Here is a 16943-nt window from a genome sequence, read left to right as displayed (position 1 = left end):
TCCACCTTTCTGTGACTCAAGGCACATAGCAAGAATGCTGCTTGAGAGTGAGTCCAACAAGACCAACCCAAAAGCAGAACTGCAAGTGTGGCAGCAGAAGTAGTGATCCATTCAAGCTAATGACCCAGCCCCATGGTTGTGAGTACTTCATGGGGCCATACATGAGTGTCTAGCACAATGCCTACTTTATGAAAGCACTCATTCAATAGTGATGGGTGGACTTGATGTCAAGCTTCATTCTGACTCGAAATTATGGACATCATTAGGCCATTTCCTTCATGGAGAGCAGTGCTTCTTTGCTAATGATCACAAAAATCATTGATAACTGGGAAAAGTTTTTCATGCCATCAGAAACTTCAACAATGACCTCTAAAGACAGGAGGTAGATCAGTATGTGTGTGCACCAGACAATAAATACCTGGGGGATTTTTATCTCTCTAGTCACAGTGCCTAGCACAATGTATGATATAGTGCTACTCAATAAATGTTGTCCTGTAGAGTAGAAGTTAAAAGCATGAACCCTGAAGATAGGCTACTTAGATATATATTCCAATTCTCCCACTTGCTAGCTGTGAAATCTTGGGCAAGTTGCCTAAGCTCTCTATACTTCACTGTCCTCACTTTAAATAGTTTCTATTTCCTTGGGTTGCCATGAGGACGAAATGAGTTATTGCACATAAATTGCCAGAACAAGACCTCCTACCTTGGGATGCTATATGTTTGCTTTTATTGTTACCATGGTGAAAAGGAAACTGCTCCCTCTCCACCCAAAGCACCAACCTTAGAAATACTAAAGTTCATCCCACCCACTGGGGAGGCAGAGGCAGGAGAATCTCTAGTTTAAGGACAGACCGGGCAAAAAGGTAGCAACACCCCATATCAAAAAGAAAATAAAAACAAAAGGGCTGGGGACATGGCCCAAATGGTACAGTGCTTGCCTAGCAGTATCACACACACAAAAAAATAATAAAAATCTTATGCTCAAGGACATGCCCTTCCTGCATCTCTTGTTGAAACCTAGGAAAGAAATGGGGCTGCCACTTTTATATCCAACAGAAATGGTGACAACACCTCCTAACTGGAATACTTCCTACCTGATTGTAGTTTTTTCCAGAAAATCTGATGCCTAAGCTGCTGCTCAGATCTCCTGCTACAGTTTTCAACAGGCAAAATTGAGTCTTTTCTTGTTCTATAAGCATCACTGAAAATGATTACTACTGTGATATCTGTGCCATATTTAAGAAAATAACGACTTTTTCTAAATGACTGAGCAAACTATATTTACTAGTAGCATTATCTGACCCTAAGGCTGTTTTCTGGGTATCAAATAAGCTTCATCAAGAATAAGTAAGGCACAATAAACCCATTCCTTCTAAAAAAATCAATAAATAATGCTTTTAATTTGCCTTGATTACTGGATTTGGGAGAAGAATAATCATGACCTGAAAATGACACTACAAAAAAAATCATTATTCAGATAAAAACAAGTAGGAATAAGCCAACGACTGAGCTGCAGTAAGAAAAAAAATCTGTCAGGAAGTATCTGCTGGCCAAGGTTCTGCCATTGGCTTTAGCCATGAACAGGAGCAATTCTCTTGTAAATTGCTCTCATTATAGCTGAATGATATTACCTGCACCTGCGCAGCAATTCTTTCACTTAAAGGCTGCTGTAAGCAGTATGAGAACTGTCTCTAAGATCTCCATAGTCAACTGTGCTACTGGAGGAGAAAACAGTTACACCAAAGGAAGAGTGTGCATGGGGTTATTCATTTAGCATGTAAACAGGACCATCAACTAATGTTTGCATTATATCAGGCCTGCTGTTGTCATTTGAAAATGCCAGGGAACAGAGCTCTCTCCTCCTAAAGGGGGTAATTGTTTCTAACTTCAGTTAGCAAGTTTCATACAAAGCATCCCTGATTTTCCTTTGTTTACTGGAATCTGTAATGATAATTTAAAAGCCGAGGGAGAGAAGACAGAAAGAAGCCAAAGCTAAAGAGGAAAAGGAGGGCAAGCTCTGGAGCCAAAGAGACCTACCCAGACCACTGTTGTTTGCTTGTCACAATGGAGTTCCCAGGAGCAAATTTCCTTTCCTTCCCTTCCCCAGCCTGGATTTACTCAAAAATAAGGAAAACCTACTCTGGGTTACCAGAATTAAATGAAATACATAAGCACCTAATGCAACAGTATATACAATAACTAATAGCATTAAATTTTTCTTGCAATATGAATCTTCTTCTTGGTCTTTAAAAGATCCCAAGAAGGCTAAATTCAAGCTGGAATTGACCTTGGAAGAAAAAATCTGTCTGACAATGACCAGTGAGACTGGACACTAGGGAGGAGGGACTTGCTTGGCAGGACAGGATTTGGGAAAGGGACTTGATGGAATGTACCATTGATCCAGAAGCAAAATAAACAGGTCGTGTAGAATCTTGAAACTACTCCAGGCATCTTGGAATCACTGCAGCCCACTAACCGGGCCAATCAGAAATGGACAAACAAAGCACGCATGGAGGGCGATTTGAACAAGCCAATGGTGTTGGGACTCGGTGGGCGTCTCTTTATCCGGGGAAGAAGAGTCTTTATAAAACCTCCCAACCGAAGGAACCACCAGCGGGTCTGTCTCTCTGAGTCCCACCGGCGTGGGTTATTCTGTCTTTATCTACTTTAATAAACTTCTTTTCCACCTGCCACTCATTGCCCAGACGTCTGGGCTCGTCATTCAACTGACCTTGGGCAAGAAGCTGATGAACTCAAAACCACTATCACCAGAACATGGGGATCTTGGGCTTACAGTGAGTCTGGTACTTGGATCACAGAGGTCCCGACTTGGAAGATGATGCTATCACATGGAATTCAGTCAGGTGGACTTAACTCCCCTCCTGCTTTCCTGTCTTAACCCTCCTCCCACCCTGTAATCCAGAACATTATGGTCTTCACCTGTTACCCAAGCCATCACAAGGAGAGGAAGCTATTACACATAAAGTGTAGCTATGAAGCTTCAGGGAGGCTTACACAAGGCCACTTCTTTCTGCAACCTCCCTGTTAGCTCTGACCCCATTGCACTTATAAATACCAAACTCTTGCATTCTACTATTACCCTTGTAAGCAGACCCCTTTCATGATTACCTTAAACACAGAAAATGCTCTGAGCCTAGAGCAAGCATTTGCCTGCAACATGAAAACTTCAGTTTATTCCTTTACTGGTTGGAAGGAGACTGTTCCTTGTTAAACTTTAGCAACTGTTATTGTTGATGGTATCTGCACACAACCTCTATGCCTGAGACATGGAACTGACAATTCACTAATAGTTCAGAGGAAAAAAAGTAATCATCTTATGTGCATCTCAAGTTAAAAAACTAAAACAAAAAGAACAAGAAGGGTTAAGGTATAAAGCAGAGAGAAAACAAGAGTGGGGGTAAGCAGTTAGAAGCAAAGACCTGTAATTGAAACCTGAGTCACACTCCTGTCACTTGTTCAGATGAAGGAGCACAAGCTGGGCTCAGACTGTCAAGCATCTCTGCCCCAACGATACCCAGAAAGGCAGAGTTCAGTGCTGCATCTGGCGGAGAAGAAACGGCATTTCTCTTTTTCTCCTCTTTATTTTCTGCCTTGGTTAAGCTCCAAGGGAAAGTGAACTTACAGTGGCAGACTGTTAAGGAGACTACAGAGGTTCTAGTTCACCTCTTTAAAGTAGGGTTTAATGAAACTTCTATCAGAAAACATCCAGGCAATATGCCTGCAGCTTTATATTCAGCTCCAAGGACCCCACCCCTTTCCCAGCCTTCATTTTCCCTAATAAATGCCTGGGAAACAGGCAGAGTTGACACACAGGTCATTCAGAAGGCTTTTTTTTTTTTTTGCAATCAATTCTTATAGAAAAATGAACTCTCATCGAGAAACATGCACTAAGCAAATCTACAATGTTCTAGATTTCCCTGCCTCGTTTATACATTCTCTGACAACACAGACTCATTCTCATCTCATCAGAAGATATGACTGATACAAAATCATTTTGCAGCATGCAGTCTTAGTTGCATGCTTCAGTGTATTGGCTAAGAGCATGGGTTTGAGCACAGGCCAGAAAAGAAAAAAATAGATAAATTAGATTTCATCAAAATTAGAAACTTTTATGCATTGAGTGACATTAACAGCATGAAAAGGCAAACAAATTATGGACTAGGAGAAAATATTTATATATTGAGGAGTTGAGGAAGAAGTAACATCCACAATATATAGAGAATTCCTGTAAGTTAACAACAAAGCAATGCTTTAACAATAAGCAAAGGACGGATAATTCACTAACATACATAAACACTCAGTAAGTACATGCAAAGTCCTCAACATCACTGGTCATTAAGGAAAGGTAAATCAAAGCCACCATGAAGCATCATTGGCAGGACTATTCTCAACAGAAAGAACTATTGATAAGGATGTTGTGGTTTGCTGGTGAGGAAGGTAAAATCGTTTGGCCACTATGAAAATGGTATGACAGCTCTTTAAATAATTAAGGTAGAATTACTGTAGAATTTAGCAGTGTCATTTCTAGATATACACCTAAGGGAATTGAAAGTAGGTGCTCAAATAGACTATCGAACACCCTTTTTCATACCAGCACTGTTCACATTAGCCAAAAAGTGGCCTCAATTTAAGGGTCCCTTGCTGGATGAATGGATAAGTAAAATGTAGCACATACCTACAGTGGAATTATATTTAGTTATAAAAAGAAATGAAGTTCTGATAAATGCTACAACATGAATTTTGAAAAATTATGCTCAGAGAAATTGACCAGTCACAGAAGGATAAGTACTTCATAATTCCACATATGAGTTACCTTGAACAGTCAAATTCATAAAAGCTGAGAGCATACTGATGATTTCCAGGGATGGAGGGAAGGGAGACCTGGAGAGCACAGTTTCAATTTGGAAAGGTGAACACAGTTTTACAGATAGATGATGGTAGTGGTTGCAAACAGTGTAAATGCACTTACTATGCTTGAACTGCACACTAAAAAATGGCTAAAGTGGAAAACGTTGGGAAAGGTGTGCTTTATTGTAATTAAAAATAAGAATTAGGTGCTGATGGAGTGGCTCAAGGGGTAGAGTGTCTGCCTGCCTAGCAAGTGTGAGACCTTGAGTTCAACCCTCAGTCCTACTGAATCCTACTTGTGCTCTTTTAAATCCCCCCCAAATTTTTTTTTGGAGTCAAAATGTCAAGGTTAGCACCCCAGCTATCCCAAACATTAACAGTGATGCCTATAAAAGAGGAAATTCAGTTATTCTGTACCCCTATTTTCTCATCTGTAAAATGGGTTAATTAGAGTACCAGTCATAAGGTTGTTGTGAATTTTATGCAAGATGGTCAAAGGAAAATCCTGGCACCTAAGTGTACAAAACATTTAGCTTTTATTATTGTTTTCTTTGATACAGATGGTAAACACTCTCTGATGTCATGGAAAAATATCTGCACTCTTCATAGAGGATTTTCCATATATTACTGTATTTCACATTGACTGGCTTATGTATTCTTACACAAAAATGTACCTATTGACTCACTATCAGTGATTGTTTTTTCAGCATGGAATATAAATTGGTATTGATCCCTTCATATTCTTGAATAAGCCTCCTTGAACCAAAGATACACACATACAGACAACTGGTTAAGGCCAAGGCACTGTTTGAGAAGAACATACTTCATACTACTACATTACAAAGCCAAGGGAATGATCAGCTCTTTCCCATGCTATTATTTATTCTAACCAACCTACAGACCCAGCCACAGACTACAAAACCACATAATTGTTTGGGACACCACCATCTAAAGAAAGATTCACAGTTAAATAAATGGCAAAATCCCTGAGCCCCAGAAGTTGATGTATCCTGCTTAGATCTTTGCCCATCACTGGCCGGGCTGAGATGTGAAGCACATAGAGAACATCCATAAAAAGTGGGGCCCACATCCTTTTCATTTAAAGGTAAATAGATAGTTTTGACAACATGAGATATAGGGCATTTGCAAATTCTCTCTGTTTTAACTGAAACTATGTTAAAATAAAAGTCTCTACCCCAAAAATTGCTATAACAAAATATTTACATTCATTCCTGAAAAGAATGAGTGATTTCTGAAATGCACGGCATTCTCACAAGCTTTTCCTAAGATGAATTGTTTAAAACCTTGGGCTGATGTTGGCTTCTCAAATAACCTCCTATCGAAGTAAGAGCAAATTCATTTAAGGAACTATTTCTCCAACAGTTTGAGTGACTATTTCCCTCAGATATCTTTTTCAGAATCCACACCCTAAAGCTTCATAATTCCATTAAATCAGTGCACAACTGGGCAATTCTTTCTTTGCTCACATTATAGTGATCCCCAGGGAATTTATGTAAATCTATGGAAATTCATTTTAAAGGCAGCACTCCGAAAGGAAGGAGGCATCCTCATTAAGTAAACAATTATATCTACAAACAAGCTAAAGGCAACACACTGGAAAGTGAAATTAAACTTTCCATCAGGAAAACTAAACCTTAAGACAAAGCACTGATGACATCCAAACAGATATCAAGGCAATTGTAGCTGACATTCCGTTGCAGGGCCGCCCATCACCTGATTCCATTTTTGGCAATGTTATGGGGAAATGATCTCTTCCCGGCCATCAAGGGCACCCAAGTCAACCCCAAGAAATTATTGATAAGAACAGACAGTCTTAAAAAAGACAGGATATGGTGTGCTGGAAAGAGTCTAGTCTTGCTGCATTCTGAGCCTACTTTCTTCATTTACTAGCTGAGTTAATCACCTAGACTTCAGAGTCTTGGTTTCCTCATCTGTGAATTGGAAGATAATAATAATAATTCTTGACATTGTTGTGAATGTCTCAAGAGAGAAACTACATAAAGTATTTAGCCCAATGCCTGGAACATAGTTGGCACCTAACTGCTTTCACCTAGACTAAAAGATGAAGTCTAAGTGAGATCTAGGATGTAGAGAAGAAGAGCCAACTGGAAGGAAAAGGAAGGAATTTCCTCACTTAAGACTTTGGGGTCCTCAAGTAATGATGATGCCTTTCCATCTTAGATCTGCCTGCTTTTCATAGTGCTGGAAAGTAATGCTAAGGTAATTAATTACTATAGCTCTTTCTTCTTAAGCCATTCTAGCATTCATTCACATCTCTTACATCTCAAAACTCTCTGTTCTACACAAATACATTTTGATTCAAAAGTCAGAATTAAAAGTGAAATTCTCATATGATGAAATTTACATATGAAAATCCCTTAGGAAGATATAACCCTGGAACAATCTCTCAGTAAGGCCTGCCTCAGCTGTTTTCCATCCATTATTGGAACAAATCACTGATTGTTCAGTTGAACTGTGGATGAATCAGCTGGCTTGAGTATGGGACCCATGTTGTCTCAAAAAAAATCACATATATATATATATATATATATATATATATATATTCTGGACATTTTGTTTGGCTAGATGCTCATAATCCCTAAGAGGTAAGTGGAACCAAGATAAAAACAGATTCCTATCTCAATGCATTCACTGAATTGGCAGCCTTTGTGTTAGATGTGCAGGCTTGTTCAGTCCACCCCTAAGGAGTGGGAAGGAGTATCTGATGCAAAAACATGGCCTGTCCCTTCAGTACTGGATGTGATGTGGGCAGGTATTTTAGCCTGCATCTGCCAGAGACCAGAGCCAGATGTAAAGATTTAATTGCTACTATTTTTACCAAGGGAGTGAGAGTGAATATAAAAGGAACTAAGATAGAGAAGAAGGGGAAATTGATTAGAGAATGTTTCACTGAACTAGTAAGCATTAATTTAGACAGGTTCATGTCATGGGTCTAAGCCATGAAAGGTCACATCAACTGCATCTCAGGACCACAGATATTGAGAAGAACAGACAATTATTTATCACCTTTTCTTTTTTAGTCATTGGTCAAAATTTACTCTCCTGGGACTTAACTCCTCTAAAATTTCAGACTCTTCATTTGTAGATACTAAGCAAGATGACTCACACCTTAATGTCAACATGGAAGTCCTGGATTGGGAAATGGTTGGCACTTGACATGGCCTTAAAGTAAGATACTATGACGTGTAAGTGAAATTGTTGTGGACACATACAGAGTTTGGTACTACAGCCAAAATAAGTCACATGACTTGGTATATAAGAAGTATTGGGAAATAAAGCAATAATGAACATAGCTATTTAACTATGATGCTTAACAACTTAAGTTTTCTCTCAATGGTATGAAATAATGGAAAATAAAATATCATTATATAATAATATATTAAAAAACAACACTAAGTTTTATATCCTTTAACTCCCAATAGTAGCAATGACATCATCAGCATTATTTTCTGTCAGGTTGATTTCTTACCTCATCTTCCACTCTTAACCTGCTACCAGTACTTAAGTCTCTTAGAGAATAGCTTTCACTTCCAGAGCTACTCATCATCCAAATTCAACACTATTGCTGCCATCATCTCTGGTTAATTAAACAGAGCATACAAATGGGGCATGATGGCACATATCTGTAACCCCAGCACTTGAGAGGTAGAGGCAGCAGTATCAGGAGTTCCAGGCCATTCTGGGATACAAAGAAAGACCCTTCCTCAAAACAAAATGGGGAAAAAAACTTCTAACCCCACCTTTCCCCAATCTTAGGCTCTTCTTAAATTGATTCATGCTATCCATAACTGCCATTTTTCTCTAGCAGTTTTCATTATATTTTCTCTTTTGTGATAAAATGGATAACTCAGAATAAATGTAATGTTCCAATTTTATCTATTCTCATCAATATAAAATTTATTTAATATTTTATGTTATTTTTTCACTCAAACTTCATCTTCAAGCCTTCTTTTTAAAAAAACACAATTCATGGAATTTCAATTTGATTCCTCTTTGAAAACTTATTTTAACCCATGTATTCAGAAACTCTGTATTAAGCTATGAAGATGAACAAAGAAAAAAGTTTAAGGGTAAAAAAGGATATCTATGTTGGCGAACATGGAAAATTTCCCTTAAAATGGAAAAATTGACAAATTTCATCAAAATACGTTGCATGTCTCTGCCTCAAGGTTGAGTGAGCACAATCTGAATCTCCAATATTTGGCTGAGGGTCTTGATCATGAACAAAACAGATCCAGGTTGGTAGTAATCCTGGAATACAAGTGAACCAAACTCAATTCTTTCCAGAGAAAAGCATTTTTTTTTTATTTCAACCCCAAGGATTCCCATATATTAAGAAGTCATCATAAAAATTAACATAGAGGTCAGCTCACCATGAGTATAAATCAACAGAAAAATAAAACATGTTTAGATGCCCAATAAAGTCAAATTGTAAAATTATCAGATAAAAATATATATCTAATGTTTAAAGAAATAAGTTCATAAGGAAAGCAGCAAGAGAAAATTATTCTCTTAAATGATCAAGCAAATGTTTTAAAAATAGTTTTTAGGATAAATATAATAATGAAAATAAACATAAAAATTTCTGAGTTACCTAGTAACTTGATAGAGTTGAACAAACATGGAAAATTGCAAGATTCTTCTGGAGACACTCCTGAATCATTCAGATGGGGAAGGAGATGCAAGGTGAGAGAGATAAAGGCAACAGAAAGGACTGATAGAAGAATGAATGAGAGGAAATATTTTAAAAGATTGTATTTGGGAAATTCCAGAATTAATGAAGTGTCTGGATAGGCATATGAAAGATATCCACATCTACATATATTGTAAAAAAATGAAGACCACCACAATTTAAGAGATAATCTTTTTGGGGGGGCAGTACTGGGGTATAAATTCAGGACCTTGCATTTGCTAGGCAGGTACTCTACCATTTGAGTCATACCCCTAACCTTAAAAAAAAATCTAAAGAGGTAAAAGAGTAGTTGTCTACAAGTCAACTTCTCAAAACAACAATGGAAGCCAGGAGCAGTGAAATAATTTCTTTTTAAAAATTATTTGAGAAAAGAGACAGGGGAGATGAAGAAAGTCATGTCTTCAATCATAAGTCCTGGAAAGAGGGACACAGATAGGCTGGAAGGAAAACTGAAAATAGCAGACTAGTGAGGATTCTAAGGGAGAGCCCACAAGACTTAAGGGTAAGTCCTGTGTATGATCACTGCCAACGTAATGCAAAGCAATGAGGCAGCAGTGGAAGTAGAACGTAACCTAGCCAATGAGCCTAAACCAATCTCCTGCGTTCCTAGTCCTCAGGCATGGCACATCAGGGCTGTACAGGTATGAAGGTGTCAGAAAGACTGGTAGGATGGATGAAAACCATCAAGATGAAGAAGCCCTAAAAGTTCCTAAGATCATAAAGCATGGCCTGAAATGGAAACCTGCACATCACCCCAGAAGTTCAGGTATAGCAATCTACTATTTTGATACCTAGAGAAATTTCTTTAAGATTAAGAATGAATTAAAGATATTCAAATATATTTATACAAATTTTATACAGTTAAAAATAATGAAATTTCTTTAAAATATACTTTGAGAACAATTTGTCCCAGAAGATCTAAGAAGAAAGGTAAATAGAAACTGGTAAACATAGAGGCTAATTTAAATGAACATTGTCATATAACTAATATTGAAATGCCTTCTCTGATAAATGACTGAACTTAAGTAATGACATGGAAGTTAGGAAGGATGATTAGAGTTGTGCTATTCTAGTATCCTTATATTTTTCAGGAAAGGAAGGGAAATGGTAAATGGTTGATTAAATTTAGTTACGTACTTGAACCTAGAGGAAAACCACAAATCATATCATGCAAAACATACATAGAGAAATTAAATCATAATGATATGAAAATAAAACATTCCTTTTTGATTATTAGTAGTTCAAGCAGGAAAAAGTCTGTTAAAATATGCAGCTTTTAGCCATCTCATCAATACTCTTCTAAAGCAAATTCATCCACAAATACATCTGTCTGTAATTCCAAAGAAGGGCCACAATAACATTATATATCTTTTTTTTAATTCCTCCGATATTTAGTTGATGTTCAAATTTCCCTGATTATGTCATTGTTTGTTTGGTCAAGTCAGGATGCAAATAAGGACCATATATTGCAATTAATGGAAATGTCTCTTAGGTCCAGGGAAGATACACTGTTAATAATCTACATAATTGGAATTTTAAAACCATGCTTCTAAATAACATAAGTCACAGAGGAAATGCTGATGGAACATTAAAACTATTTGCAAATGCAATGAGGAACAAATAACCAACATTGCTAAGACTATGAAAAGCAGCAAAGGCAATAATTTAACAAAATTTTACACTTTGTTATACTTATTAGAGGAAGTAATAGTGAACACGACTTAAGCATCCAGCTTAAGAAAATGGGGTATGAGGACTCAACAGAATATACACGAAGAAATAAAGAAAAGAGCAGACTGTTGAAACTGAAAACTAAATATAGGATGAATGGAATGAAGATGACTCCAGTTCTTTGATCTTCATCTCAGTGAGAAGGCAGATGCATTTACCCTCCCCTGAATCTTTGTTTAGTGATTGCTTTGACCAAGCTTATGGCCGAAGTGATGCTTAGCCAGATCCATATTCTAGCCATTAAGAGGACTTGCAACTTCTACTTTTCATCCCTTGGAAGGTTTTTGGAGCCTTGGTTGCAATGTAGGAAGTCTAAATATCATTCTCCTGGAGAGGACATGTGGAGAGAGCCTGTGCCAGGGATGATGGGAGAAACACGGCTGAGCTCTGCCTTTTACCTGTCCTTACTAAAGTCTCAGGCAAATCTTAGACTCTGCAGATCAGACTACTACCAACTGAATACCAATAGGTAAACCTAGTCAATAACACATAGAGCAAAAAATTACCCAAACAAACTCTATATAGATTCCTAACCACAAAATAATAAAATGGTGGTTACTTTTAAGCCAGCATGTTTTGAGGGTACTTTGAAAGATAAAAGTAGTAGTAAACAAAACCAAAAATTCATTCTTTGAAAAAACTAATAGCATTTGTGTCCCATTGTTACTGATAATGCTGCTTTTGTTGTTTTTCAAGACACAAGTAAAATATTAAAAAAAAAAAATTTAAGGCTGGGGATGTAGCTCAGTGGTAGAGTGGTTAACTTGTACACACGATACCTTGAAAACAAATTAAGATATAAAAGACTATAGGTCAGCTCTTTCAAAAAAGAAAAAAAAGTAAATACTTGAAAACAAAGAAAGTAGATAAATTTCTAGAAAAAAAATAATTTACCAAACAAAACTTTTAAGCAGACCTATAACCATTAAGGAATTCAAATCAGTAATTTAAATAATCTTCCATACCTCTCCAAAACAAAGAAGAGCAAGAAAAAAGTTAACACAATTTTACAGGTAATTCCATCTTTACTCCAGAAGTCATACCACTTCAAAACAAATAATAACAGCAGAAAAAAGAACAAAGACCATGTGGTTTCACAGGAAAATTTACCATAAATAAAGGCGCAAACAACAGACAAAATTTCTTTTTCAGGTAAAAAGAAAAAGAGAGAATATTCCAAATTCTTTTCTTAAAGGAAAGCCTGATCCTGTTACCAAAAATTATAAGGAAAAAATAAAAATAACAAGGAAAATCTCCCTGGAAACTATGGATGTGAAAACCCAAAATAAAATATCATTAAGTTGAACCCAGCAGTGTAGAAAATGATGCTATCATGATTATGTTGAATTTAACTGTAATGCAAGATATGCATTGGAATATCTATCAATGAAATTTGCATCATTAACCCCTTAAAAATAAAAACCATAAAATCATCTTGCTGGATCTATGATGAATATTTGATAAAAGTGAATTAACCCAAGTGCCTTCTGAGAAAATAAGAATTATCACATATTCAGTGAAAGAAATATTACATATCAGATAAAACAATTAAATCTCATCTGGATGCAACAAAAATAAAATGTAGGGTCTTAGATGAAAAGAGCAAGTCAAAGAAAATAGTGCAGTACAGTTCTATTCTCATTAAAAAAAGCTTACATTTTCTACTTCCTTTTCTAAAGTTACTAAAAGCATGATACAAAAAGCTTTAAACAATAATAAGTAAACCAGTATAGCACTGGCATGAGATCATGAAACAGAATTATCAAAACCACATACAAACTTGGGTAAAAAGAGAGGAAAATATAAAACTTGGGAAATTTTTCTAATGATATTCAACTATATTTTACTTGTTAACTCAACATAAAATCCAGAAAAGGTAAATAATTAAATAAAAAGTAATCTTAGAAAAAATAGGCAAACTTCTTTTGAAGTCCAGACACCAAAATCAGAAACCATAAGAGAAGATTAACAGATTATTACATAAAAATATGAAATAACACGACTCAAGCAAATACAAACTCTAGCGAAAGAAAAATGGTTAACTAGAACACAAATTAGAATGAGATATGTCAATTATAACCTTCTCATAAAAGTAACACATAAATTCGTAAGAAATAGACTAATACCCAGTTGGAACTAAGTGAAGGATACACATAGTCAATTAAAGGAAGCAATTTAAATTGAATTTAATTAATTCACATATGAAAAGCTACTCAACATCACAAGATCTCTAACATACCACACACATTTTAAAGTATTTTTTTCTCTGTTTGTTATGGCTAAAAATTATGCCTATACTCAGCAGTAGCATGCAAGTAGAGATATGAGTTTCATTCTTACATTACTAGTTGATATGTTGCTAAGAATCAGTTTATCAACATGTACTAAAACTCTTACAATGTATACCCTTTGATCTAGAAATTCTGTCTTGAAGGTTTTATAATCAGAAAACAACTGAATATATATAAATAATCCCTCAATAAACCTGAGCTATTTTTTCAATTAAGTAAAAAACTAGACATCTCCAAGGTTGTATATATGAGAATATTAAATGCAGGTATGTACATATACACACATATATATTTTTTAATTTATAGCATGATGTCAGCAAGAAATTGAGGATTGACTAAGTTCTAAAAATATAAAATGATTAAGTAAATAATGATAGATCCATACAATAAAATTTTATGTAACTTAAATGTATATAAAACTCTAATTACACACACAGAAACATAGTCACACAATATGGTCACAGAAAAAGAGTAAGTTACAAAGCAATATGCACAATGTACTTCCATTTTTAAAAGTAATGTTTGAATTGAGTACCAGCGGCTTCCACCTATAATCCTAGCTACTTGGGAGGCTGAGATCAGGAGGATAGCAATTGGCATGGGTAAAAAGCAAGACCCAATCTGCAAGATAACCAGAGCAAAAAGGGACCAGAGACATGGCTCAAGTGATAGAGTGCCTGCATAGCAAGTTTGTGAAACCTTTAGTTCAAACCCCAGTACTGCCAAAATAGTAATAATAATATTTGAACATATGTAAATATATATGATTAAAATTTTTGAGAAAAGATATGCAGAAGATGCTGCAGATACTCTTTTAATCAAGAGGTTTTCCTTTTATTTAATTTTTCTCAACTATTCTACCTAATGTTTCAACAATAAATAAAAATTATTTGTGTGATGAGAAAATAGACTGAAAGCAATAGAGTGAGCAAGAAAGATGAAAACAGAAGGACAAATACCAGTGTAAGTATCTCCTCTACTAAGAAATGTTCTTTGTCTAAATTGATGGCCTCATTGCCTCTGATTACACCCACTCCTGGAATTCCCATTTCCATGCATACAGTTCTGACAGCTTTAACACGTGCTTGATTTTGTTTTCCAGTTGCTTTACTTTTCTAAGTAATGGCACCAGGCAAAGTTTTATAAATATTCTTGTACTACTTTTGTACATCACAAATCTCTGTACCCATAGACATTTTAAAATGTTGAGTGAATTTAACTGAATAACTCTAAGTAGCCAAACTTAGTTTATTGGCTAAAACTTTGCCAAAAGAACAGATCTTGAGAGAGGGCTAGTGCAGAATTGTTAAGATTAGGCAAAGATATGATTTTGGAAGGAAGCCATAAACATGATCAAGACAATCTGATGTGACAGAATATGTACTTGGTTGAGGTTTAAATTCTACCAGTTATCTTTGAGAAAGTTATTTAACTCTATCAGATAGATTTGATGAATAAACAAGAACTCTTTCTATAATTATAATGCCTTAGTGTTCAGGATTTTACGTGGATGTTTAGTCTCAGCAATTTCAAGGGGCTTGGAGGAAGCAGTAGAATTTAGCAGAAGGACAAAGTAGATAGTAACCAATATTGCTCTTTGGACTTAAGATTTTTAAAATGTAGGCTCTTTCACAAAATTTTGTGTACTTAGGACCTATTTGTATCACTAAAGTCAATAAAAATCTATTGAATAAAACTTACATAAATACACAAAGAAGTTTTCTGCCAGTATAAAAGATTACTTTAGCTAGTTAGATAAGCATGATGCCTCTACAATAAAAGAATTAGTTCACAATCTTATATATGCGAAATTCTGTTTTTTGAAAGATTTTGACACAGATACAAATACTTGGGCTACATCATAATGTGTAACTCAATTGCATTTAAGTGCTTATTCTAAAATATGCCCCACACTTATATTTCCCTTTACACTTTTTAAACAGTAGCCTAAATTTTTCCCATTACTTGGCAAGTTATGAATTCATGAGGATTATTCCACATGGAACTGAGCTAATGAAGTTTTATGGTATGGTAAACTGTTACTGACAATTCGGAATGATTTAACCAATGGATAGAAGGCAAAGGTCATAGTTCTCTCAAAATGTTTAACCCTGTTACCTTAGATAAAATAAATATGTAAAAACTGTATCATATTTTCACCTTAGTTTCAGATGAAGAAGTTGATTAGTTTAAATGCCTTTCAAATTCTAAAATATTCAAGTGTCAGTTCTGAAATTTAGTGTATAATAAAAAACTAGGCCAATGGAAATAATGACTAGGTTATAGCCTCCAATGAAAAGGTTAGCTCTTTGTTTTAAAAAGGGTATAATTAGAGTTTTTGAAAAAACTTCATCTTAAATTAGCAAAAACATTTCCCTTATTCAGTCATTTTCTAATGAGATCAACGTTTACATGATAAAATTGGTAAGCGTTATTATCTAATGTGTATAATATAAACATGGGAAACATCACACCCACTGATCCAGATTAATCTACTTCACACTGTAGACATAAAAACATCTTTAAATAAATGTAGCTATATAGACAGTGACATGTTTGTATGTTTTCTGTTTCCTTACTGAAATTAAGGTTGAAACATCAATCATCAATCTTGTCTTTTACCCATTACTATTTCAAAAAGATAAAAATGGAAAGCCTAGCTAGATGCTTATTATTTCAAGGTGTCCTTTTTAAATTTATGAGCTAGCTATTTACCTATTACAAGGCATTAGAAAATCCTTTCTTTCCAAGTTATTTTTAGGGTGTTTTAGCTTTATTAAGCTCTCTACCAAATGCAAAACATTAGATATTTTGGGTTTTTCTCTGCTCTGACCATCCCAGAGACAGAAGATTTCTTGCTTCAAATCTCAGTGCACACATGTAAACACAATTACTCAAAACAAGGCAACAAGTGAGAGGCAGGGTTCAAATAAGAACTCGGCAATCTGACTCACAATCCAGGATTCAACCCCCATCACTTGCTGTTTTCCTTTGTCCTCTTTGCTGTGAATCAAGACACTTGTTCTTTGAGCAGGGTGTTTCTGCTGCAAATCCAGTTGCTACTGCATTATGCAATGAAGTCAGAAGCCTTAGCTTGTGACATCAATATACGTTGCTATGGTTACTCTTTCCATAAGTATTACAGGTTCAGTGTAGGCTCAAAAAAGGGGACTTCAGCAGCGTAGCAAAATAGCTAGCATCATTCAGCCTGAATTACAATAATAATTGGTAACAAATGTTTTCTAATTCCTATAATACATAAAATTTTACATATGTGTTTCATGTCTTTTTTGAAAGTTGTTCTAACATCTATTGTC

General features: G+C 35.6%; 1 long non-coding RNA gene across 4 annotated transcripts in view; it reads right to left on the bottom strand.

Moving 5' to 3' along the window:
- The window catches only part of LOC141423177 (uncharacterized), a 265833-nt gene extending 249132 nt beyond the window's left edge, over positions 1 to 16701 (bottom strand). For 2 of the 4 annotated variants that reach the window (XR_012447829.1, XR_012447830.1), the window contains exon 1: positions 16581 to 16682. This is a non-coding gene — a long non-coding RNA (uncharacterized lncRNA). Of the gene's footprint in view, positions 1 to 16580 lie in introns of all 4 variants that reach the window. The other 2 variants (XR_012447828.1, XR_012447824.1) reach the window with 2 other exon arrangements.
- Positions 16702 to 16943: the final 242 nt, after the last annotated feature.

This window comes from Castor canadensis, chromosome 1, assembly GCF_047511655.1.
Source record: "Castor canadensis chromosome 1, mCasCan1.hap1v2, whole genome shotgun sequence".
In the NCBI taxonomy this organism is placed as follows: Eukaryota; Metazoa; Chordata; class Mammalia; order Rodentia; family Castoridae; genus Castor; species Castor canadensis.
This window is presented reverse-complemented; position numbering and strand designations above follow the sequence as displayed.